Source organism: Caloenas nicobarica, chromosome 1 (assembly GCF_036013445.1).
Source record: "Caloenas nicobarica isolate bCalNic1 chromosome 1, bCalNic1.hap1, whole genome shotgun sequence".
Taxonomy (NCBI): domain Eukaryota; kingdom Metazoa; phylum Chordata; class Aves; order Columbiformes; family Columbidae; genus Caloenas; species Caloenas nicobarica.
This window is the reverse complement of record NC_088245.1, coordinates 207,183,213-207,209,742: the sequence shown is the minus strand read 5'-3', so window position 1 is coordinate 207,209,742 and position 26,530 is coordinate 207,183,213. Positions and strand designations below refer to the sequence as shown.

At 41.0% G+C, this 26,530-nt stretch overlaps 1 protein-coding gene across 1 annotated transcript in view; it reads left to right on the top strand.

Annotated features, from left to right (window-relative positions):
- TMEM135 (transmembrane protein 135) overlaps positions 1 to 26,530 on the top strand; it is a 189,801-nt gene that overhangs the window by 99,627 nt on the left and 63,644 nt on the right. The gene's annotated exons all lie outside the window — the stretch shown is intronic.

Sequence of the window (26,530 nt, the reverse complement as noted above, 5' to 3'; positions counted from 1 at the left end):
CTTACCCCAGGGCATTTTATGCAAACAAGATGATAATTTGACGCGACGTTGCTGATACTGGAATGAAAAGCGACAGCAGTTGAATGTGTCCAATGCCGTGCTTTTGTCTGAAGCTGAGAGAACAGTTCGTGCGTTTGAAAGTGATGGAGAATTTTGAAGAAGCTGGATAGAAGGGCTCAGAATTGATCAACTCCCACTTGATTCCCTCTCAGTTGTCCCGACAAGGGCTGACCACCGAGCGGGCAGCGCGGCGGCTGGTGCTCTCCTGCGCTGTCCTCTCCAGAGGGTGGTGCTTGGCTGCTCGGGGCGGACACATCTATGCTGCTGGCGCAAGGAGGGCCGTGCAGTGAGCCCTGTGCACGGTACCCAGCCCTGGGCCTAATCCCTGCTTTGGTGTGGTTCTAACAGGCCTTAATATCTCCTTAGCCCAAGTGCTCTCTCTGCTCACGCCATTGCCAGTGCTTGTCACTTCGGAGATGCTGCGTTACTGCCCTTCCTTTCATTATGAGCAGTGCAAGGGCCATAAAATAAGACGTTTCTAAGGTTTGTCTTGAGGTTTTTTTTGTTTTTCCAAGTGTTTGTGCATAGACATGTGCTTGTACCCCTTCATAAGATCATAGAATAGTTTGGCTTGGAAGGGACCTTCAAAGCTCACCCAGTGCCACCCCTGCCATGAGCAGGGACATCTGCACCAGCTCAGGTTGCTCAGAGCCCCGTCCAGCCTGGCCTGGGATGTCTCCAGGGATGGGGCATCCACCACCTCTCTGGGCAACCTGGGACAGGGTCTCACCACCCTCAGTGTAAAAAATTTCTTCCTCATGTCGGGCTGAATTTCCTCTCCTTTAGTTTAAAACCATCACCCCTTGTCCTATCACAACAGGCCCTGCTACAAAGTCTGTCCCCATCTTTCTTACAGGCCCCTTTTAAGCACTGAAAGGCCACAATAAGGTCTCCCCGGAGCCTTCTCTTCTCCAGGCTGAACACCCCAGCTCTCTCAGCCTGTCCTCCCAGCAGAGCTGTTCCAGCCTCGGATCATTTCTGGGGCTCCTCTGGCCCCTCTCCAACAGGTCCATGTCTGTCCTGCACTGAGGGCTCCAGAGCTGGACACAGGACTCCAGGTGGGGTCTCACCAGAGCGGAGCAGAGGGGCAGAATCACCTCCCTGATCTGCTGGCCACGCTCCTCCTGATGCAGCCTTCGTGTGAAGAAGTCCTGCCGTGGCTCTGTGAAGTTGCCAGGCAGACCCATGCAATCCCCGTCGCTGCTTACTGAAGCTCAGTGCACGTTGCCCCAGGACCTGGATGTGTTTGCATCTTCTCCCCTCCTCAGTTTTATTTTCTCCAGTATTTCAACAGTTGGTTTTTTTTTTTGAAGTGCTAACAAGACAGAGTCTTATAACGAGTAGAAACGCCCGACCAGATTTGTGCTTCTACAGCTTTATCCCCAAAGTGGGAGCTGTGCGGAGATGTGATTGCAAGCCTTGCTGGAGTGGTGCTGCGAAGACTGGGCCAGTCTGTGGAAAGGGGACTCTTTAGATTGATCCAACCATCTGATCAGGAGAAGACTATGGGAAAGGTTGTCTGTAAGTTACAACAGAATTTCTGCTGTGTCTGCTATTAGGATGTCTCCAGTCAGCGCTGAATGTGGAAGTCTCCTTAAGTAGGGATTTTAAGAGAGCTAAAATAAAACAAAGCTGCTCTTATTGCTGGAATACCTACTTCAGTCCTTGTCCTGGTATAGCTGAGAGTTCAAATTTGTCTCTATTAATTTCCTCATGGTATCTTGGTATCATGGTATCATGGTATCATGGAATTTTATTAAAGCTGTCTTTAAAAAAGACTTGTGTTTCTATTTCTGACGTTCTTATCTGGCAGTATATTAAATATTTGAAAATACTAAAAATTTCAAGACACACTAATGAACCAGGGTTGCTTGAATTCTTATTTGACCTATTCCTATTGTAGGCAGATTATAGTATCAAAATACTGTAGTAAATCACTTCATAATTAAATTCTTTCTTGATATCTCAGCAGTTTGAAATTCCTTTGGGTTTTCCCCACTATCACCTTTGAAGATAAGACCTGATATGTCATGTTTTCCACGATTCTCAAGTAGTTTCTCCTCAGGTGACCTAACAAGCAGATAAAAATGGTACTATTTTTAGGGGAGAGAAAATACTGAAGTGTTTTATGTATCCATTTATCCTTTTTTTCTATGGAATTAGCAAAGTTACGGTCTTTCAGAATATCCAAGAATTTATATCCAGTTGTGTAAAGCTGTGTTTTCATTGATCAAAACCTTTCTAGTGCATACTTTTTTTTAATTGAAAGGAAAAAATCTTTGCTACAGATTCAATACTTATTATTTTTATAGGTAAGACCGGATAAGGCTCCTAAGTTTTATATCAAAGCTTTTCAATAAAAGACACATTTTCAAAGTAAACCAGAATAGAGCAGAAAAAATTCTGAAGTTGTTTGCTTTTTTTTGTTTGTTTGTTTGTTTTGTTCTTTAATTTAGTTGCCTAATCATGGTTATTTTACATCTTGGATTTATTTTTGCTTAAAAGCATAAGGACCTCATGTCAGATTCATATAGGCTTCTTATATTAAATCTGCTAATGTTAAGCCCTCATTCTGTTTTATTGTGGTATATCTGTGTTGCGAGTTAGGTTTTTGTTTTAAGAAGCCAAACGGTAACAATAGTCTGTGGTTTTCCCCCAGAACAATATTTTTACATGTGCTTCTCCTTAGGTAATGTGCCACAATATTGGTCAGTGTTTGAAGCAGCATTTCATTGCCCCAGCAGTGAAGTAGGTGTTCTTCAAATAGCACAAAACACTGCCAGAAGCTCTGGAAGCAATCTGAGCATCGCTTTGAAGTCACAATATTTGTACGTGGATACCAAGTTAAGGATCTCGTACAAGGCTCACTTTGGTTTCTTATTTTTGCAATTTAAACTAAAGCTCTTGAAAACAAAGGAAGCAACAGAAATCCCGTAACACGTTATTTTTTTTTTTTACAAAAGCAAGGCAGCTTGTAATTAGGGCTGAAAAGGACTTTTAATGGTGTACTAATTTATTGCTCTTCCTTGTCCTGACAGGTTTAATTATTCCTAAGTATCAGTGAGCAGACTGATGACTAGCCCAGAATTGACCAGCTCCACTGATGGTGGGACAGTGGTAAAACTGTTCTTGCCATTTTGTTTCTTTTTTTTTTTTTTCTAAGTCCTACCACTGAATTATCCTTCCTCAGGCAACCTGTGTCTACTTAATTGTAAATAAGCCATTCAGATATTTTCTTTGGATCTAACGGATCTTTTTTCAATTCCCCTGTGATCATCTGGGCTGCAATTCAGAGGGTTTAAGTCAGTTTTACTGGGTGCAATGTTTCCCCTTTAAGTTGTACTCTAACTTCTTTCTAACGCATTTTTAAAAAATTAACCTAAAATTGTCTCCCTCTTTTCTGGATTCCTGGCATTTTTCTTAACTTAAAATAACTCAACACATTGAACTTTTCCATATTGTCTCCATCAGTGTCTTCATCGTTATTTCCTTTTTCCATTTTGCTTCAGGAAATGCATCTTTCATGTCACTCTCAGGCTAGGGAGTAGCCAATTTATATAAAAGCCAAACCTTACCACCCTCTTTTATCATTTCCAGAAGAACTGAACTCCTTCTCTACCTCCCTGTCAACCTTTTACTGTTGCCTCCGTCATATATATGTTATATATTATAAGGGCTGTGGTGTTATTCTGGTTGTGTGCTGCTCTGCTCAGTCATTCCCGAAGGAATATGGAAGGATGCTGGTTATCAGTTTCACTTTTTCTAGGGGTTTAATAGCATAACTCTGCAATAGCATTTGATTTATGGTGACTGATGAGGTCGTACGACATAGGAAAGTGAGGAGCTGATATTCCTGTCTAAAAAGGAAGTCCCGGGTGAGTAGATGTGGAAGAATACCTCATATAATAGGAGAACAAAAGGGATTTCTCTGTGAATCAGTACAGTTGATATATTTTACTGAGTTTTTATGAGCTTGTCTCATGGTGAATGGACTTTTTTTCCAAGTTGTGATGTCCCTGTAGCAGAAGCAACCGCGTTACAGAGGAGCAAACCAGCATTGGTGAGTGCAGCAAACGCTGGGAGTTGTGCAAAGGGACGAGCTCAGGTGTGTTCTGAACTCACCTGCTGCCCCAGACTCTCTCAAACAGCCTCTCTCCTACTTTAAAGCTTTGCCATTACTGCAGTGAAACAGAAAATTACAGTAGTTGGTGTGAAGATATCAGTTTGCTAAAAGAAGTCATGTTTGGATGTTCAGAAAAAACCCCAACAACCTAATAAAACACATGGGTGCACATCGAGTATGACAGGAGAAAACGCCTGAGAGACACAGGTTTATGAACTGAAATAATAGCGTGTTATTTTCTCCTTGTTTTAAAATATCTTTGTAATGGTAAAGACTAGACATTTTTCTTTTAAATATTGAAGCCCTAGTCACGGCAGAAATTGGCTGCGCTCATCAGTAAAGCTGAGAACATCCCACAGCCGGGAAGGAGGTGGTTTTCTAAAAGTTTATGGCTGGTGCTTTTACATTACTTGATGCCTCCTCTCGACCTGAATCCCTTTGTGTAGCTACTGACAGTATCATTTCACCTAAGAGAGCGTATCCAAGTCTTATGTGCTCCTCTTAATAATATGTTGAGTTTCTTTCAGTATTTCTTTCCTTCTCAAAGGGGGCTATAATTGCCACGTAAGTAATCTCAAGCGTTAAAAACATTAATGCCACTAATGCAAATTTTTATCTATTATTATGTGATAGGGTCATTTTGTTTCTATGAATACACTATCTTAAGGTATTATTTGCAAGGTGTTTATTAAAAAGAGACTTATGTGAGCAAGATAGTTCATTTTGGTTCACCAAAACTTCAATATTTACTTTCAAACTTTCAGCCAAATATCTGTAACATGACTAATCTATTAAAGTATCGTCCAGATTAAAACTTTGCGTATAATAGCATTGTCTTTCTGCAGGGTTTTTTTCTGTAATGTGATAGCTGGAGCTCTCAGTCTGTGTTTTACACTGGTGGATACTTGCCTGAATATGTGCAACGTGATCCGCTGGTCTGAATTTTAGCAACACTGGGGCATGTGCTGCCTGCTCTGCTGGGTTCGGCTTTTGTCTCCGTTGTTTTCACTTTCGTAATGATTCCCCGCGGTCCGTGAACATTAAGGTCCATGTGAGGTCAACCGTACCTGGCAGATAGTGACAATAGTGCAAATAATGACAAATACAGGGGGGTCACACGGTGTTTCCTGTTTCCTGTGTTTAATTTAGAGGCCGGTGATTTGTGAGCAGCCTGCGAGGATGCTGCACGTAGTTCGATTTGTCTTTAGGTTCAGATTTGCATGCCTGAATTTTCTCCTGCTCCCAACCTCCTTTTGTTTTCCGTTGTTTTGATACTTCCTGGAAAAGGAGCGTGTTTGGGGATCTTCTGTGTCAGATTTTGTCTTTTTCATGTTTTGCACATATTTTATTTCACTGCTTTTAATAGGTGTGGGTTAGCAGAGCTGCTTCTGTTTAACCACCGTCTGAGCTTGGGTAGCGTGAAAAGGAAATTGTTCAAGCTGAGGAATAATTTCAGTAATTAATGGCTGTGAGAGCCCATGGAGGGAATACCAAATATTTTCTTCGGGGTTCCAAAAAGAAGAGGTGACTCTAGGCTGAAAATACGTTTTGCAAAGTGGGAAAAGATGTATCCATACAGTTGATTGTTAACTCAGAGGATTTCTGTCTCTATCAGCTGATGCTAAGAAGTAATTTAATAATATTTGTCACAGTGATAGAAGGTAGTGAGGCAGCAAGCAATTGTGAAAATAAGACCACAACCATCAACAAAACTCTTTTTCTTCATCTTTTAAATAAGACTGTTTGGAATTGCAAGGCTAGAGACTTCTGCTTGTACTCTGATGAAAAACTAGTGGTCTCGCTGTGATAGTCCATGGCCTGTGCAGGGGGTTGTGGTGCTGGGAGGTGGGGGCTTGTTGTAGTTGCTGTTAAAATAAGTAGTGAAAAGTGAAAAAATAAAAGCGAAATCCTTTTGTTAGTTCCTTGGATTTCAGGGAAATGACTAAAATCCCTGAAAATTGTTGTATGATAGATGACTCAAAGTTTTCAGGAGTATTTGTGAAGCATTCCCTTAAATATGGAATAATGAAATTTGAGGAGATAATCTTTAATGTCTTCTTTATCTCAGGTGTCTTTAAGTTAGCAGAAAGAATTTTTTGTTTCAGGATACTTTCACTAAGATTTGCTGGGATCTTTTTTTGGTTGATTGATTTATTCTTACCTACCCTATTGGGAAAGAAAAACCCCACATCTCCTGTGATGCATACTCTGATTTTATGCATTCTGGCATTTTACAGAGTAGGATGTGCGCTTAAGCTGTTTTACAGGAAAGTCTTTGGAGACTGTTGAGGAAACAGGCCAGAAATGTAATTATGCCAAAACTGCTGACTTTTTAATAAGAGTTTCCAGTGATAACAGGATTTAAACTAAAAGCAATTTAATTTCTATTACATTGCCGTGGTTTGCAGGAAAGAAATTTTACCTTTAGCTTAAATTTTTCTGGACTTGAATTTGTTAACCCTTTGATGCGATAACACAGTGAGCTGTGACAGTATGTTTAGCTCTTGTTTGCAGTGTTAATGATGTAGAAGTGCTAAATTTATGGTTAGAAATACAGGATTCCAGTGCTGTTGTATTGCTGTTAGATGGCCTCGTAGCTCGTTTATGCTGTCGAGTACAACTGACATCAAGATAACGTATCTTGGCGGAGTAGGGGTCTGGCCCCACAATTTATTCCTAGTACTGTTTTTGCAGAGACTGTCTAGGAGGAGCTGAGAGATGAAAAAGGTGTTTTCATTTGGTTGGCTTCACTTATACTGTAATCATCCATCGGCTTTGAAATTTAAATAGTACTTTCTCAGTATAATCCTGCTTTGAATGCCGTTTTGCTCGATTAGTTGGCACTTCACCTGTTCACACACCTTGCTTTGGGAAATTTGGGATTTCTCAGTGGCGATTTGTGAAACTTGAGTCAGTTTAATGGAGCAAATACCTCACGACAAGCTGTGGGTGCATTTCACCTTTGCGGTGCTGCTTTCAAAGTGCCAATCCTGTAACCAGAAACGCCTCCAACTGCTGGGACGTAACCAGATCATTTGATCTTGTGCACCATTCGTGGGCTGTAGATGCAGAAGACGGAGAATTAAGTTACGTTTTCTGAAAGAGCGGTGTGTGGAGCCCTGTAATCTTGGCTAGATAAAGCTCAGTGTATGTGCACTTCCAAGCAATAATTAATGAGATGGTTCAAAAGGCCAGCAGGTGTGCTCTGGAAAGCATAAGGAAATTGGTTGAGCTCTTTGGTGTTGTATTTGAAGATATTTGTGTTAAGTCATTTGACACAGTTCGGTGTATTGAGCAATTTCATGATGTGCTTTCCTTCAGTTTTTCTCCTTATCACAAGAAGGCTCTTTAGAGTTACTGCACTTGGCCAGAGGTTGTTCATCTTTTGCTGTCAACTAAACCGAGCATGTTGTGCAAATGTGCCTATTTATGTTGTGGCTCACCGGGCAAGCGAAGGTGAGGTGGATTCTGGTGACATTTAGGACTAATTTAGTGCTGAGAATTACTTGAATGCAATATTGGGGACGGGGGGGGGAAATATAATACTTAAGAAAGCACAAAGCTTTTGAAGATTCAAATGTATAACATTCATTTTACAGGGCATAATTTAATTGATGAGGAAGACTCAACTTTATTAAATGCAGATACTTTATTAATGAAAACATTAATCAAAGTGTTTAATCTCTATTTTTCTCCTCTAACTAAAAATCATTTTTATAGATAACTTTTAAATTATTATAACTGCCCTTATTTTTCCATAAACTAACAAAAATATTTTTTTTTCTAAGTTTTGAGTGGAGTAAGACATTTTTCAGATGTAAGTTGTTCTCATGGGATAATTGTTGTCATGTGCTCTATTGAAATCTAGAACCTGCATATCAGAAAATAGTTGAACTCACTCATGCCATGTTGTAGTACGTGCTCTGATGGTGTAGCCCTGGTGATATTACTCAATTTTAGCTGTGGTTCTGCAGCAAAATCAGATGTGAGAGACGGGTACAAATTTCTTTATTAGTAGTAACAGTTCAAAATTTTTTAAAGCGTCTTAATCATGGTATAGTTTCCTTAACACTAAACATCAGTTTAATGTATTTACAGACGTTGAGAAAGGAAACACAGTGATACAGTGCTTGATGGCCGTGTGGTTTAGACTGGGAAAGATGTGAGAGAGGTGCTGCTGCAACAAAGAGCAGGATTCTTGCCCAGCTTTTGCTGCTTGAAGGTCTCCTAGTCTGGGCTAGTTATTTTATCATCTCAGGGAGGTACTTACTGAGTCTGTCCTTATTGAGTAGAGAGCTTGAAATAAACCTTTAGCTCCTTGGCTAGCATTAGGTGAGGTGAATTCCCCTCCCTGCAGTATTTTACATTACTTGCATAAAATAATGAAATATATTTGATGATTCTTCGTGCTAAGATTCACGTTCCAGTCATGACGGTAATTTTCATTACCGAGTGAGCGACAAGACCAAGTGATAAGATGCAAGGAAGATGGCCTCAAGTTGCGCCGGGTAGGTTCAGATTGGATATTAGGAGAAATGTCTTCCTGGAAAGGGTTGTCAGGCATTGGAACAGGCTGCCCAGGGCAATGGTGGAGTCACCATCCCTGGAGGGGTTTAAAAGACGTGTAGACGAGGTTCTTAGGGACATGGTTTAGTGGTGGACTTGGCAGTGTTAGGTTAACGGTTGGACTCGATGATCTTGATCCTGAGAGTCTCTTCCAACTGAAATGATTCTCTGATTCTATATAAAGTCAAGAAATATCGGTGTGTTAAGGACCAAATTCTAGTCCGTAACACCCATCAGTGTGTATGTGCATCGTCCACTGGCTTTTTGGAAATCTTGGTGGTATTTTTCTGATCAGGAAATAGATGTGGAAAAATACACTTCATTCTTTGTGTTTCTGCAATACATGACTTTGTTTATCATGATACGTATTACTTTAAAAATTCAGATCTAATGGCTATGTGCATTTTATTGTAAAGAATAGAAAAAACGTTTATGTTTTCTGAAATTTTCCTGTCCTAGAGACGTAGCTGTTGCTCACCAAAACACAGATTGTTTGTGCGGGACACTCATTCACTTCATGAAAAATACGTTACTTAAAATACAGAAGAGATCATTTCGAGAATAGGCTTAACATCAGTTGCTACTTTCCGACAAAAATATTAATTGTGCAAGTGCATGGCTACATTTTGTTTAGTTGCGATGGACTGAAACGATAAAATTCAGATCTGTACACAAAAAGAAGAATAAAAAAGAATAATGTTATTGTTTGGAAGAGTTTAGGAACAGTCTGTGAGGCAGTGTTAGAAGAAACTTGCAATTCTTTGGTAGATTCCTGACATGTGTCCAGAGATTTGAAACAACTGTGTGCTACCCATTGTGACACTGCAATAATGTCAAGAGCTCATTAAATTTACCTGCATGATTGATTGTATGGGCAGTTCTAAATGCAGCTAATCTCCCCGTAATAACTTTTTCTTGTTCCCAGTAGATAATATTTTGGAGGCAACACCGTACTCTTGGTAGTGGGTGCTGTCTACACTTACATCAACAGATTACACAGTTGTTTTCGAAAAATCAGCTTTTAATTAATTTTCACAGTAACAACTGATGTCCATAAATAAAAATAAGTTTTGCTGACGAATTGTTTTAGGTCTTAATAACCAGCTCTAAGCTATAGGCTTTTAAAGAGTTTTCATGACCTGTATTAGAGCCACAAAGAGATGAAGGGAGTGGAGCATCTCCCTTATGAGGAGAGGCTGAGGGAGCTGGGTCTCTTTAGCTTGGAGAAGAGGAGACTGAGGGGTGACCTCATTCATGTTTATAAATATATAAAGGGTGGGTGTCACGAGGATGGAGCCAGGCTCTTCTCGGTGACAACCAATGATAGGACAAGGGGCAATGGACACAAACTGGAACACAGGAGGTTCCACTTAAATATGAGAAGAAACTTCTTCTCAGTGAGGGTGGCAGAGCCTGGACCAGGCTGCCCCGGGAGGTTGTGGAGTCTCCTTCTCTGCAGAAATTCCAACCCGCCTGGACACCTTGCTGTGTAACCTCATCTGGGTGTTCCTGCTCTGGCGGGGGGATTGGGCTGGATGAGCTTTCCAGGTCCCTTCCAATCCCTAACGTTCTTTGATTCTGTGAACATGGTTGCAGTTATTTCTTCGAGTTGTTTTGTATACAGTTGTAAGTGATGTTTTTTGAATCTATCCTTATTTACAGTGTAAAAAAAGTAAAACAAAAAATTACCCCTCAGTACCATCAAGTATCACTGTACTTCGGGAGTTCTCCAGAACCAGACTGGGGAGGTTTGGTGGAGCACGTAGGCCACGATCTCTGTCCTGTCCCGTCTCCCATCTCCACCTTTCCCCACTGCTCTGGTCCCACTGTGTGGGTGCCACGGGCCATTGGGGACTTCACCTGGCTGCCCTGAAATGTGTCATTTGAGGGGCTGGGACAGCCCTTGTAGCAGCCGTTCCCTCCCAGCCCTTGGCCGGGACGTGGTGGGTCCCGTGGACCTTCCAGCTTCCCGGGCAAGGGCGAGGGGTGAGGGAGGTGGAGGGGACCAGCAACCAAGACGGTGCAGAGCCGAATAGGGCAGGGGTGTAATATTAAGGATATTGTGATGATTTTAGTTGCTTTGGGACATACCCATTTTGAAATGGCATGTTCTGTACAATGAGAGTTGGGATACTGCTGTGGTGCTAGCGACAAAGTAATGCCTCTAGGCACAGAGAAACACCTGTACCAGCTTTTAAACGTTTAAGAGAATATTTAAACAATCACCAAAAGGCGTAATCTTATATTAACCTTGTTTCACATTACTTTTGTTGTTTTAATATTATTTTTTTCTCTGTTGTGGTAGGAGTAACAGTAGCAGAAGGAGTGAAAATTAATCTGGCTTCTTGTAGTATTCTCTGCTGGTGCCAAGGCTTTTTTCTGAACCTGTAACTTACATGTTAAGAAGTGGGTGACAGATCCTCTAACATGCCAAGTGATAGTCAGTAAAACAAACAAGACGATTTTAAAACTTCTGGGAGAAAGAAGAGTATAATATAAACAGTATATCCTAATCAAGTTGTAATAAAGTTCTGTACTGGGAAAAAAGTGCATCTTTTCTAGTGCGCAAGCCTTTACTGTGTAATCTTTGAAATAGAAGTACATTAACAAGTATTTCAGTAAAACACCATTACTTTTCCACTGACATCTGTATCAGTTTTGATCTTATCTTTTTTGGGTCTTAGAATCTTACAGCTTAGGGAAAGGCACTGTGAATCTAGCCAGAACAGTTTAAAATAATGCTTCCCTTCGCTTCTGCTCAGCATCTCTTCTTTCCACTCAGTTATAGAATCACAGAATCACAGAAGGTCCTGAGCTGGAAGGGACCCACAGGGATCATCGAGTCCAGCTCCTGTCCCTGCACAGGACAACCCCACAGGTCACACCGTGTGTCTGAGGCCGTTGTCCAGTCTCTTCTTGAACACTGTCAGGCCTGGGGCCGGGACACCTCCCTGGGGAGCCTGTTCCAGTGTCCAGCACCCTCTGGGGGAAGAACCTTTTCCTCATGTCCAACCTGAACCTCCCCTGGCACATCTTCCTGCCATTCCCTCGGGTTCTGTCACTGGTCACCAGAGAAGAGCTCAGCCCTGCCCCTCCTCCTCCCCTGGTGAGGAAGCTGCAGCCGCCATGAGGTCTCTCTCCCCTCAGTCTCCTCCAGGCTGAACAAACCCAGCGGCTTTAGCCGCTCCTCATAAGACTTCCCCTCCAAGGACCAGATCATAGAATCATAGAACAATTTGGGTTTGAAAGGACCTTCAGGGCTCCTCTAGACCAACCCCCCTGCCATGAGCAGGGACAACTTCACCAGCTCAGGTTGCTCAGAGCCCCGTCCAGCCTGGCCTGGGATGTCTCCAGGGATGGGGCATCCACCACCTCTCTGGCCAACCTGGGCCAGGTTTTTACCACCCTCAGTGTTGAAAAATTCTTCCTCATGTCTATAAGTGAGGGGCTCTAGGAATCAAAAGGAGTTGCTTTATGCTGCCCAGCTGTCACCTACATCCCAGTCACCGCAGAGAAGCCGATGCCGAGTGCTCGCACGAGCTGCTTTGCTGCAGAAAGACAACGCCAAAGAGAAGGTCACCTCCGGCAGCGTGCTGGAGTGTAGACATCCGTGGTGGGAACTTCTTCGTCTTGCTAAGTCCTCCCATGACACAGAAGCATCTGTGCCTTCTCGGGAAACTTCACTGAATAGTAACTCCGTTGCAGTATGAAGTCCTTCATTCAACAGATCACAGTCTCTGCTTTCGCCCCCTTCTGAGCAATTCTGATCGTACATCTTTCTTAGCACGCTCACATAAAATGTTAAGAGCCCTCGTTACCCTGAGGAGTTAACTGTCTTACGCTGACAACCGACTCCTGCCTGGGGACATGTGAGAGGCATTTAACTCACCAGGCTATTTCCCCAACTCATCTTCTCAAGGGGCTCTTACTTGCAAAGAAATGCATGTAGGTCACCGTGTTATTGGAAACTCTGCCCAAGAAGTGGAGGGATACAGAAATACTGATATTAAATGATATCATATGCAGGGTGCCAGGATTTACACGTAAACATAAGTAATTATAAGCAATTTTAATTATTCTTTCTTCAATTAGAAAACACCAAAATACCATTGTATATATAAGAAACTATCTGTAGTAGGTGTCTGCTAGTTGTACATCATTTTTAATAAAAGCAATCCACAGCTTTTGAGCTCATTCTTCAATGCATGTGTCTCCTGGCTGCAGTATTGGCTTCCCCAGCTCCTTCTGCCCCAGTCTCACCAGCAGAGCTGAGGAGGCAGCTACGGGCTCAGGACATGGATCAGGAAACTACTGAGGCTGAAAAATAACTATTTGTCCATTGTAACTAACTTACAGTAAGACTGAACATCCTAAGATTTTTTAGTAATTTTAAAATTTGTCCATCTAACTTACTGTAATTGTCAAATTGTCCGCTTAAAGTAATAGTTAAGCAGTTGCAATAGTGGGGAAACCCTGCTGTTTATTTCTGAATTATCGAAATAGATTGATTATTTCTACTCCTTTAAACCTGCCCCTTTAGTGTTTATGATATTTCCATCGTGTTCTGATACTGCTTATAATTTTCACCAGTATGAATGATTGCTGAATACAGTGGCTTTCATGATGCTGCCTTGTGCAGGATATCATGCTTGCAATATTATTTTAATACATGTGCTGCTTTGCAGCAGAGAAATTATTTCAACAACTGTAAACTTTTAAAGACAAATATCTCTTGCATTTCCTTTTTGGATACAAAGGTAGTATCAAACCTTGTAATTCTTCAGTGATTATGAGCTCTGGAAGAAAAAGAGGCAGGCAGAAGTCCTCATGGTGGAGATGAAATCTTGGATGATATCCGTAACATGAGCTAAGGACTTATGTTCAGAAGTCTAATATGAGACATCTGCACAGACTACTAAGAAAATTTATTGTTATTTTAGTATTTACTACATTTGTAATGCTCTTGTAGGATAAGTAACCGGATTTAAATTTCAGCTTACATATGGATTGAATATGTAGCGTTGTTAGCGTTTTTGTAGTTTTCATTTGCAACATTATATTTCAAATATATTTTGAATTCTGCATTGTCAGAGTATCCTAATCTGAACAGTTTGAAGCCACTTTGCATTTATTCATCAAAGTTTTAAAGACGGGGGATTCAAATTGTGCTGCTTGACTTGGCAGCGTTGTTAGGAGGTTGCTGTGTGTGACAGGCTCCGATTTAATCTCGGCTTAAGCTGCTGTAGGTAGGTGTGAACCCCAAGCTCCTGCCCCGCCTTCAATCCTTGGGAGGGGAAAATAGTGACTTTCAGATGGATCGGTTGTAGGTTTGTATTTCTGTGCATCTCTGTGCCAGCAGAAGACACATGGTAATAATCAGCAGCAACAACAAAAGAAAAAAGGTGCCGGAGAGGAGGAGCAGTGATTGTGTAAATTGACATTGTCTGAAAGTAATTAATGAAGCTTCAGCCTGAACAAGGAAAACGGCCCCATGGTGAGCAAACCTGCACAGCAAGATGTGCAGGTGTCATGAAGAACTCATCAGCTCGTAGTAGTGTCACAGTGACCCAGCCTTAGACTTTAAATGTAGATTTGAAGTGTAGATTTTTAAATTTTGTTCAATACCGTGCAGTGGTATAATATAAAACTCTTGCATGTGTTGGCGATGAATATCCTGCACTCTGTAGCCTATGGTAGCAGTAAATATAATTTTATATATATATGTATATAAATACATGAAAATTTTACGTGATAGTAGTTTCACAGGTTATTTGTAGTTCCGAAATGAATTAATATTTAAAACAACAACAAAGTCTTGTATAGCATTTTAGCATTCTGGGGGTCCAAATTCAATTAATGGGTCCGTTTCAGGTATATTGGAAGTATTTTACTTTGACATTACACAGAGAATTTAAAGAAATGTGGAGAAGTTTACCCCTTGTAGATCATATATTTTAAAGCTATTTCTGGTGCGATTTAGGATAAAGGTGTAATTACATGTGGAACAAATGCTAAAGTGTACTTATCATTTAAAGTTTCTTGAGAGTGTGTGTGTAGGTTTGGTGTTACATTCAGAAGCATTGCCTGTTATTTAGCGTGTTATTGATATTAAGTAATTTTGTTTTGTCTGGTTTTTTCCTCAAGTCTGAATGCATGTATAAAATACATATTTTAACTGGAACTGTTTTCAGCAATTTTACTGAAAAATAGCAGACCAAAGGGAGGAGATGACTTCCATGTGGAGTCAGAAAGCTCTTCTGGTGGCAGTGGCACTGATTTGGGCCTCTCTCCACCACCCAGCTGCTGATTTCAATGACTTGCAGGAATGTAGTTCTCTTTGAGATGTGTAGTTTCAATTGTTTTGAAATAATGTTATTCCTTAATAAAAATCTACACTCGTCAAAGCTGGATTACGAACACCTTTGTAGAACTCAAGGGTGGTGAAAACAACACCAGAGAAAAGTTGCAGTTCTCCAGAAATGGGCATTTTAAGTACAGGAAATTTGTAGCTGAAATCACACTGATAAGAAAGCCATGAATGCTAGAGGAATGGAAAAATGAGACAAGGCAGCAAATTAACTCACGGAAAAGATATGATAAAACCAGAAGTAAAAATTAGCATTGGTGCTTACGAGATAGATTTGGGAATTGAACAAGAATTAGATGATTTGATATCGTTGCACTTTGTAACTGCAGAAGAATTAAAACAAACTTGTTGGTTGTAAATACCCTGAATAGTTATATTAAGCTCAAAGAGTTGTATGCTAGGAAGGGTAAAAGAGCTGCTAAATCCCTAAAGAAACACCAAAATACCCCAAACCAAAACAACCTAACATAAAATCGACCTTAATTATAGATACATGAAAGAGTATCTATGTTATTTTTGTAAGAGTCATTTGAACTGAAGTGAGTGCACACTACACAGTCTAGGAGGGTTATTAATTGAGATATTTTGCTCATTGGAAGTTACTGGGAATATTTGCATCTGTGAAAAGAGTGATGAATGCGAGTGGTCACAAGATGAATTTACTGTTCGGGATTGCAAATCAGCTTTTGAATCCTCTTTGCATTCCAAATTTTATTCCAGCATTTACTTGATTGAATTGCAGTTTTATTACTTTGGTACTATTCTAAGCTATTTATTATTGCATTAGGGCGTAATGTGTATCTAGAGGTGTTACATTGTGTGCTGTTCTTTGTTCCAAGCAGTTGGACATTTTTCTAATTTGTGTTAATTTATCATCGATATAGAAAAATCACGAGCAAACAGATATGTCTTTTTAATAATAATGGGGAAATGCTTATTTTCTTAATGGAGTTCGGTACAGTTCTATGTGGAGCCTGCATGCACATGCGCTTTGCCGGGCTGTGCTGGGATCTGGTGCTCGACCAGCTCCCAGCAGAGCGCAGGTTGGAGGCTCCTCTGGAGATCAGCTTGTCCGACCTCCTCCGCAGAGCAGGGGCCACCGGGGCAGGTTGCTCAGGGCTTTGTCTGGGTGACTGTCAAGGACCTCCAGGAATGGAGGCTTCGCTGGACAACCCCTTCCAGTGCCTGACCGCCCTCACAATCAAGAAGTTATTTCTTGGATTTAAACAGCGTTTCATGTATTTCCACTTAGACTCATAGAATCGTTTCGGTTGGAAGAGACCCTCAGGATCATCAAGTCCAACCATAACCTAACCTAACTCTAGCACTAAACCATGTCCCTAAGAACCTCGTCTAAATGCCTTCTAAACACCTCCAGGGATGGTGACTCCACCACTGCCCTGGGCAGCTTGTTCCAATGCCTGACAACCCTTGCCATGATGAATTTTTTACTGATATAATAGAATCATTTTGGTTGGAAGAGACCCTAAGGATCATTGAGTCTAAAACTTGTGCCTATTTCCTCCTTTCCTGCTACTTAGTACCACTGAGAAGAGTCCAGCTCAGTCTTTTAAATTCCCCCCACCGAGAATTTATTTATACGCATTGCTAAAATCCCCCCTGGGTCTGTTCTTCTCCAGACTAAACAACCCCAGTTATCTCAGCCGCTCCTCCAGGACCTTCATCATCTTTGTGATCCTTTGCTCGACTCTCTCTGACACGTCCTTATATTTTCAGTCTCATGAAGCCCGTTCTTCTCAAGGATATTGCCTGTGAAACATTAACTATAGTAATTCACTTTGTATACGGTATTTCTGGTGAGGTATTGGTTAAGAACATACTCCCCCAATTTTTGCTTCTCTCCCTAATTTCAGAACACCTTTTGTTGGGAAGGGGAAGGAGTTTTATTTTGTTTTGTTAGGACATCTCTGAAGTATTTGATCAAATGCCGTAGATTCCTGCACCAGTCCTTACCGCAATTAGCCTTGTATGAAGTAGAGACTATTTATATGTGAAAGGCAGAGAAACTTCAACTATTTCAGTTTCCGAGCGCCTGAGCACCGTGAAGGTTCTGTGTGACCGAGTGACTCCATGTCGATGCTAATCAGGGATTGAGTTGTTCTCGTGTCCTGCTCTACTCCTGTCTTACCTCCTGCTTCTCGGACAGACACATCCTGGGCATTTAAACAGAGCTGGATTCATTTTATGAAAAATTTTCTAGATTCCCTGCTTTGGAATGCTCTGTCTTAGAAGATTTTCTAGTTCACAAGCAATAGGAAACCTCTTTGGTTCACGTATTTTTTTCATATGAAAAGTTTTCATTAGTCAACTTCTTGACTTTAAAAAGTTGTAGAGAACTTTCCTTTGTGAGTGGTGGAAACACATGATCAATGTAACTGCACATATTCCCTGAACTACTCCCATGAACTGTAAAATCTGCTGAATGGCTGTTAGTTATTCTCTTAAAACACAATAATGAAAGTCAAGGTTTCAGAAGTCGTCAAAGTTCACGTTCACCCAGGCAGGGCTAATGTAGCGAGACTTGCCCTGCTGAGAGCGTGCTGGTTTTCTCAAGAGGCCTCCAAAAACAAAGCAAATCTAGAAAACAAAAAAGCCCCCAAACCTCCAACTGCTGAATATTAAAGTCATGGTTGGGGGGGCTTAAAGCTGACCTATGTCAGGAAATGGGAAATGAACCGAAAATGCGACGATGTCACGTTTAATACATTTCTTGTGGTTTGTAAACGGAGGATTTACCATGTCTCATGGCAAAAATCTTCTCCTGTAGGGACTAATCACTATATCTGTTAATTTTCCCCTTATTGGTCAGAATTCCAAGCGTGACCTTCCATCAACAATCCATTTCCCAGAGTTTCTGTGAGGGTTTGAATGCACCGATGCCATGCAGCCGGGTAGGGTTGTAGGAGAAGGGTGCTGGACTGTGCGAGCGCCTGTGCCGCTGTGGGCACGTTGCAAAGGCACCAAACCACACCAAGCCTCTAGCTTTTATGTTGTTTTCTTTCTTTTTTTTTTTTTTTTTTTTTTTTTCCCCTGTGCTAGTAAATGCGAAATAAGGTGAAAAAGATGCTGTAAAAAGCCTATGTTGAAGAATCATCAAATACCTGGTTGGAAGGGAGCTCAAGGATCATCTGGTCCAACGTTTCTTGACAAAAGCACCATCTAGACAAGATGGCCCAACACCCTGTCCAGCTGAATCTTAAAGGTGTCCAATGCTGGGGAATCCACTGCTCCCCTGGGGAGATTATTCCAATGGCTGATTGTTCTCATTGTGAAAAATTTCTCTCTTGTGTCCAATTAGAATCTCTCCAGGAGTAACTACCCATTGCCCCTGGTCTTTTTCATGAAGATACATCTAAATGTTATTTTCAGAATAGAAAGATGATGCTCCTCCACCTTGATTCTGATGCTGTGTCTTGGTGATCAGTGGAGCCGTGTTCACTGACTTCAGTTAATTTTGGGGCATTTCATTTTAGTTCTACTACTGAGTTATAATAACTTATAAATGAGCTGTATTTGAAGCATCATGTCTTTCAATTCTGTGTACCCCCTTTAAATTGTAGGTTATGCCCATGATAACCTGAATGTCCCTGTCCTGAGCAATTGGTTCGATAGTGTTATCCAACCAGATGCACAAGGGAAAAAAAAGAAAAAGCTTAATTTAAATGCACCTTACAATACAGAAAAAAAACCCTTAACTTTTTAGAAGTAATTTTAGAATATTTGTTGTGAATTGGTCTGAGTATTTTGTTTCAGGAAGGTAGTTTTGCATTCAAGTGATACGTTGCTTTGAGTTTTCTCCTGCTCTTTTCTTCCTCTTGTAATTCTTACTAAGCCAGATCAATATATATATTTATTTTTTAATTTAGGAAAGAGCAATCCTCCCAAATAATTTGATGTCACTGTAGCCCTAAGGTACTGTGCTTGCTTTGTATGCATATATATTTGTGTGTGTACTGTTTTTTCCCTAGTTAGATGCTATTTGAAATGAGAAGGTGTCAGTGTGGCAGCCTAACAGAATGACGCTTTGCAGCTGATAATTGAGGGTTTATGTTTTATATTCTGAGATGTGACTTCGAGACCTGGGAGTACCAGAAGGTGGAGGAGAGGGTTGGAGATGTGTCCCCATTGCTCGCTGTCGGAGCTGCCTGCAAGCTGTGTGTCAAAGGAGGGAAAAGTTCCAGAAACGAGCCCAAAACAGCTCTTCTCCAATGCAAAACGCTAGAAAATAGCTCTTCTTTGCTCTTTTAGGAAGGCGTAATAGTAAGGTACTGCTGTTTCATTTGACAATTACATTTTTATGCTTCAGTCTCAAGCGTTGGAAGCAGCGGGCTCTCCTCAGGAGCTTCAGAAAGGTTGTGTCGTGGCTCCGTTTCACTAAGTTTGCTTTGCTGTGGTTAACATAATACGGAAAACGGGGGAAGAAACTTGACAAGTCCTTTTTTGAGAAAACAAATGAAGGGTGCTAAAGTGCTTAACTGTGCGTGTATACGTGGAATTTGTGAACTAGAAAATCAAGGGTTTAATTTTCTCTTTTTTTCTTCCATGCTCTTCTGAGACTGGTAGGTGCTTCCCATCTTGGCTCAGTTGCCTTCTACATTTGCCAATTGTAATCATTTAATCATCGTCAAACAACACATGAATCTATATAATCTCTTGTTTAATAACACATACTAGTGTTTCTTTTGATCTTATCAGACTGGAGATTGCTTGAGGCTCGCTGGCAGAAAAAAATCAGGAGCCTCTAAGAGCTGAAGAGCAGCTGAATTGGCCAAGTGCCCAGTAAGGACCTGAGAAATTTTCTACATTTTCATGAAGCCTGTCAATTTTGAACCAGCAGCAGCAGCAGCAATGTTGCATTGCTTCAGAAGTTACTTAATTACAACTAGAAGAATAATCATGTGGATGACCAAGGTTATGATGAGTTTTTGCGAATCCTGTTGATAGCTCAAGAAATCCTCCCCAAATATGGTGCGTTTCAAGTAGCGAAGGGCACCAGGCGATACAACGGTTTTGATTTACTATAAAAATATGGTAAAACATTGCATAATTGGAAATGTCCAGAGAGGGATCAGATTTTAAGGGGCTGAACATCATAAAAGGTGGCACCTCTGTTCACATAAATTTTTTGTGTATCTTGTGTGATTAATCAGAAAGATTCTGTGATTTCCATCCCGTTTAACTACTACAAGATTATAGAAAATGTTATGCTATTTAACTAGATATTTAATTATTGGAAAATAACAGCATATCAATCTTATACAGACAGTTCGCAATTAGGACACTACAATCTACGTTAACGTAATGTGCGTGTAGAAAAGACGTCTTCCGTGCATGTTTATTTCCATGATCTTGGCGTATAAGGCCATGACATTAATCTGCATATCTATTTCCAGTTTTTATTTTGAAATATTTTTTGTTAGAAGTGAGCTTGTTTAAGAGATAATCTTAGTGATAAGAGCTGTAGAAAACATTTTTATTGGAGCAATAACATGCCTTGAAATAAACTTAAGGAACCACAAGCAACAGCTGACAAATTTCTATGACTTGCACCAATATATAACTATAGTCCTGTTTGTGTAGCTCTGTGGATTTGTGGTTAAAGCTGGAGTTCTTTTAATTGGACCAGTTGATATGTATGGAAAAAACCAGAATGGCTTTTAGGCACAAAAAATCATTCCTCATGTCTGAAGTTAGGGGTAAATCTAAAGAATGGGTTGTGTACTCAGAAGTCTGATGGAGCATCTTCTTTCATCCCTGGTAATGTTAACTGCTATTAAAAAACATATTACAACTACCACACTACTATTCAATTAGATAAATAAAGGTTAAAGAGTGTCTGTAACTTCTATCGGCGACACAGCAGTAAGCTCTTCTGTGGACAAATGGTTTATTTTAAGGATTAAAAAAATGTGACTTTTTTTTTTCCTGAATCACGTATTTTACAAATGAAAATTTGTGACCACTATACAAAGCTCCCGGTTGTATGTGTATAGAGCACAAAATGCATGTAAAACTGAAAATCTGTATTTAAAAGTAGTCATTTGTGAAATTACTATTATTTCCATTACTATTATTACTATTTCCGTTACTATCTCCATTACTATTTCCATTACTATTACCATTACTATGGCCATACTTGGAGAAATTAAATAGTGATTGATTAAAAAATGTATACTGCTAAGTCCACTTTCCGGTGGGTTTTTGTAACTTTTGGAAGAAACCAGCTCAAGTAATATTTATTGAAGGGACTTCTTTTAACTGGATTTTTAATTTTCCGTGATTTTAGCCAGTAGGTTTCCTCAGACAGACCCTGGCTGACAGTTCTGTGTTCTGTAGCACGCAGCCTTCAGGATCCAGGAGTAGGAGCTTGACTCTTTTTTTATCATGGAGTGTAGATACAGCCCTCACATGAACCGTAAAGTGGTTGATGAAGAAGGTGTTGGTTTTCAGGCTTCATGAATATGCCTGAAGTCAAGTGTTGATGTGCTGGAGGTCGAAACAGCCCGAGGTCTCCTGAGAGCTGGCGCTGACACTATTCGCTGTTGAACTGTAGCTCCGACATCCGAAATGCTTCTACGAGCTGATATCGCTGATCTGTCCCTTTTTCCTCCTCCTGTCTTAATTTACGTAGCCTACATGTATCTTCAGTGCTGCTTCTTTTTAATTACAAGGTCAAGGTTGTTTTATCACAGGCTTGAGTCTTACTCTTTGTTCTGACTGATGGGAGAACCAGCGGCCTCTCATCAGCGACTTTTTTACCCCAGGACATCTGACTACAGAATATTCAGAATACGCAAGGCTTGAGAGTAGTTTTAATAGTTTGTTAATGTTATTTTTCCTTTCTCTGCTCCAAGATTTCTATCTGTGGATCTGACTGCAAGGGAAAGTCTGCAAGCTGGTGCTGCTGGTGTTACTGGGGCTGCTGGTGTTACCGGGGCTGCTGGTGTTACCGGGGCTGCTGGTGTTACCGGGGCTGCTGGTGTTACCGGTGCTGCTGGTGTTACCGGTGCTGCTGGTGTTACAGGGGCTGCTGGTGTTACCGGGGCTGCTGGTGTTACCGGGGCTGCTGGTGTTACTGGGGCTGCTGGTGTTACTGGGGCTGCTGGTAGCTGCTTTCAGCGAGAGCTTTTTGTTTTGTGCTCAGAACTGGGAACTGCTGAATGTTGTGGTTTATATGAGGGCTGAGCTTTCTTGAAAAAAAAAAAAATAAAAGGCTTTGTCAGCCAAGCAAGATCTGGAAGAAGTACCTCTTTTCTTAGCTACTTTCCTCTTTATTTGTTAAGGTTTAGTATAGTAAAGTAAAGTATAAAATAGTCATTTAAATTACAGCGCTCACCTTATACACCAAATATGCTAACCAGTCCTAGGGAACAGGAATTTTTCCTTGTAATCTGTGCACCTCTCTAGAAAAATATTAAAATATTTAGGTTGTATCGTTCTCATTAGAAGAAACATATAGGTTGTCTGCTTGTTGTATCTGTGTCTGCAGCTGGAAAGTTTCAAGGTCTGTGTGTCGCCAAGCACAATTTGTTGACCTTGTGTCGTAAATCAAAAAGTGATGGACTGTGCAAGAAAAATCCCAAATGAGATTTCCTGCTCACTGGATTTTAAGGCTTAAATTCACTCAATGTTTAGAATTATATTTTTGTAGGCCTTAGTATTTTTTCTTTTTCAGTGTAGTTGTTTTTAAATCTAAAATAGGTATTACATATTGTGCTGAGGATGGTACAAAAGAATTCTTGAAAATGGGGAAAAGTTGAAACAAAAAGCTTATTTTGAAAGTAGCTTAATTTTGGAGTGTGGTGACCATTTTCCTCGTGTTTCTTGGTGCTATGACTGGGCTTTCCTCCTTGGGCTGTGCATTTCGTGTAGAACAGTCTGGTTTAGCTGCATGTCTTGTCCTTCAGTGGTGTAAATGTTGGGAGAGATGGTGTCAAACGTGCCTGGGCGTTGCTAGGAGGTGTTTGCTTCTATGGATTTTAAACCCCTGTGGTAAAGGAGATTCCACGATCTCATAGGCAGCTTGCTCTGGTTTATCAGTATCCTGCAGAGAGAGCTCTTCCTAATATCTATGTTGTCTTCATTGTAGATTTAGCTCTGTCCTCGTCCTGTACTCAGTGAGACAGATTTATCAGTATACGATAATTATTTGAAAATAGTTGTTGTGTTCGTCACTAGCTGCCTCTTTTTCAGTTTAAGCAGTTTCCCAGCAGTCGTGGATTGCGCACCTCATGTTTTCATCGTGCTCTTCTGGGCTGTCTTGTTGTGTCTATGCTTTTCTTTAATAGTACTGCCCAACACCATACAGAATCACACAGAGTCACAGGATGGTTGGGGTCGGAAGGGACCTCTGGAGACCATCCAGTCCAACCCACCTGCTAAAGCAGGTTCACCAGAGCAGATCACACAGGAATGTGTCCAGGTGGGTTTGAATGTCTCCAGAGAAGGAGACTCCACAACCTCTCTGGGCAGCCTGTTCCAGGGTTCTGGCACCTCAAAGGAAAGAAGTTTCTCCTTATGTTCAGATGGAACCTCCTGTGCTTCAGTCTGTGCCCGTTGCCCCTCATCCTGTCATTGGGCACCACTGAAAGGAGTCTGGTCCATCCTCTTGACACTCACCCTTGAGATATTTATAAACATTGATGAGATCCCTTCTCCAGGCTGAACAGCCCCAGCTCTCTCAGTCTCTCCTCATAAGAAAGATGCTCCAGACCCCTCATCATCTTCATAGCCCTCGGCTGGACTCTATTAACAGGTTATCTCACCCAAAAGTTTTCAAGCAGCTTTGAAAGCCAAACAACTTCAATTCAAACAGACCAGAACTTCACTTGCTCATGTGCCTGGTCTCTAACAACACCCGTCCAGCAGCTGCACCACCAGATCTCCACCAAACCACGCCATCCCTAGAGACCACAGCGGGAAACCTGCTCTTGCAAGCAGGACTGTAGTTGAGCATAAGAGATGACTCTCTCCAGACATCATGACCTAAACTCGGATCGTCACCCACCAACAACACTCATTTCTTCTACACTGAAGAATTTCCCAGCCCTGAAGGAGCCAGGGTAGCCCAGCAGCCCCCAGCAGGAAGACTTCCACAAGGCTTCCTCTGTATTTCCTCCACCTACAACAGCCAGGCCCCTCTTCAACAGGGTGTCGTTAGCACCGGGTCATTAGTGTAGTGCACTCCAATGTCTTACCCCCTCTGCTTCTAAAAGAGTCTATAATGCTATTTTGCAGCACTTTCCATGGCCTCACATTGCTGAGGCCTTTTTATTTGTGGTCTGCAGAATTTGTTATACTCTCATACTGCCTGTGCCGTTGTTTCTTCTCCTGTTTTTTGTGTACGTGACTTCTCCTGCCGAATGCTTCATACTTGTTTTTGTTGAATTTCATCTTGTTAAGTGTGGGCCATTTAGGCACTTTGCATGAGGACCTGGCCTCTGAAGGATTTTGTGAATTTGTGATGTAATCTCTGGTCCATCATTCAAATCATTACTGAAGAGCAAAATCCCTTTGGTGATCTCAGTTAAAGTGCCTTTTAGTTTGATAATGAACTGCTAACTATTGGAGTTTTCTCTTGTAGTGTTCTTGAGCAGCTCTGTGCCCACTTAATTAACATATGCAATTGCCACAAAATTGTCACAAAGGTTCATTAAAGTTCAGATAAATTGCACCTACTCCTTTTTTTTTTTTTTTTTCCCCTTCCCAGAAAGCTGTCTTTTTTCCATTTCTTACTTATTTCTCAATATTATTGCTGGGGCTGTCAAGGCATCTTGTCCCTTCTGTCTCCCAGAAATGGCACCCAAAGAATTGATGATGGTTGTTTGAGTGACTAAATATGGTTTGAACTTCGGAGGGTTAGGGCAGATCTTTTGAAGTAGAACTTGAGCTTAAATAAAAGTCTGATTTTGCTGTGCATTTGAATTGAAATAAATCATTGTCCTCACCTTGCCCTAATGATTTCGTATAAAATGATTTCAGATGTTCACACTTGTGATGCAGAATAATAAAATATGCTAGTACTGGTGGAGGAAAAATAAAATGGGTAATTTACACAGTGGACATTATAATGTCTCCTGTGACCTAATTTTAAGTCACATTCCAGAGGTCTTAGAAAAGGGAAATGGTCTCATTGTAAGATTGTTTTGGTTTTTTTCTTTTTTTCTGAAATCTATTGTAACCTTTTCCTATTAAATTTTTTATCACACTTTCTGATCTGTATCAGCACGCAGCAGCCGACGGTTCCATGTGTTTATAACCTTCAAATACGCCCTGCTGCCAGCATTTCCATTTCTTTTCACTTAAGCTGTCCATATCCTATCATGATCAAAACTTCTTCAACCCTTGAAAATAAGTGCGTTTTCTAAAACACTTACAATTTAACTGTAAGGTTTTTGCCTCCAGAATGCAGGTATGAATATGGGCCTGTAGATCTGGAACAAAACAGTGTTTTCTCACTCTCGAGCTTTATCTGGCAAAGACGGCTTGGCTTAAAGGCAGGGTATGAATATAAAGCATAGTTTAGCTGTTCCTGAAGCAGGTGTGTGTACAAGCAGGTCTGCAGTCAAGGAACAACGGCTCGTTGGTATCTCAAGGAGGTTGGCTTCATCCTTTCTCTTCTCCTGTGCTCCTACCGTGGTGATCCTTCTCCTTCCCTTTTGCCTGTGCCTGCTCCGGTGTTTTTCCACCCTTACAGCAATCTCCTGATCTCACTAAACTGGCAGAAAAGTCTCCAGATTTTTTACTTACTGTTTTTTCCTCCTCGACTTAGTTTTCCCCAGTGTTTTTGCATCACTGGAAAGGAGGAGGTGAGAGCCCTGAACCCCAGCAGAGAGGACGGGAGGACAGGGTCAGACATTCCCCTCTTGCTGCTGGAGACCTGCAGAGTTTGCTCATTGACTCTTGCGTGGTCACACTGATAATCTAGAGCAATTAGGGATTATTCCAAGTGACTGTAGCACTAAGGTAAACTACAAGAAAGGATACTCTTGTTTAGGAATAGAATTATCTCCTCGCAAACTTGCTGGACAGCAGTTAAGCAGAAGCAGCTGTTGGTACAACTGTCCTGCATTTAAACTGAAACGACAGTGTGATATTTGAATAAATCACGAAGGCAAAGACAGACAAAATATAATGTTTAAATTTCCATTCTGTTGCTTTATTGTTTTCATTCTATTGTTTTGTCATTATTTTATTATTATTCCAGACTGTTCTAAGTGGCATCATTTGCTGTGTCTGTTCTACTACACTGGTTTGGATTTTGTATTTTTTTCTTAACTACTACAGGAACAGCTCAAAGTCCACTAGAAACAAGAGAATCCTTTTTGGTGCATTCGGACCAGCTTTCATTCTGGCATATAGATAAAGTGTTAACTTTTATATTAACAGTTGTA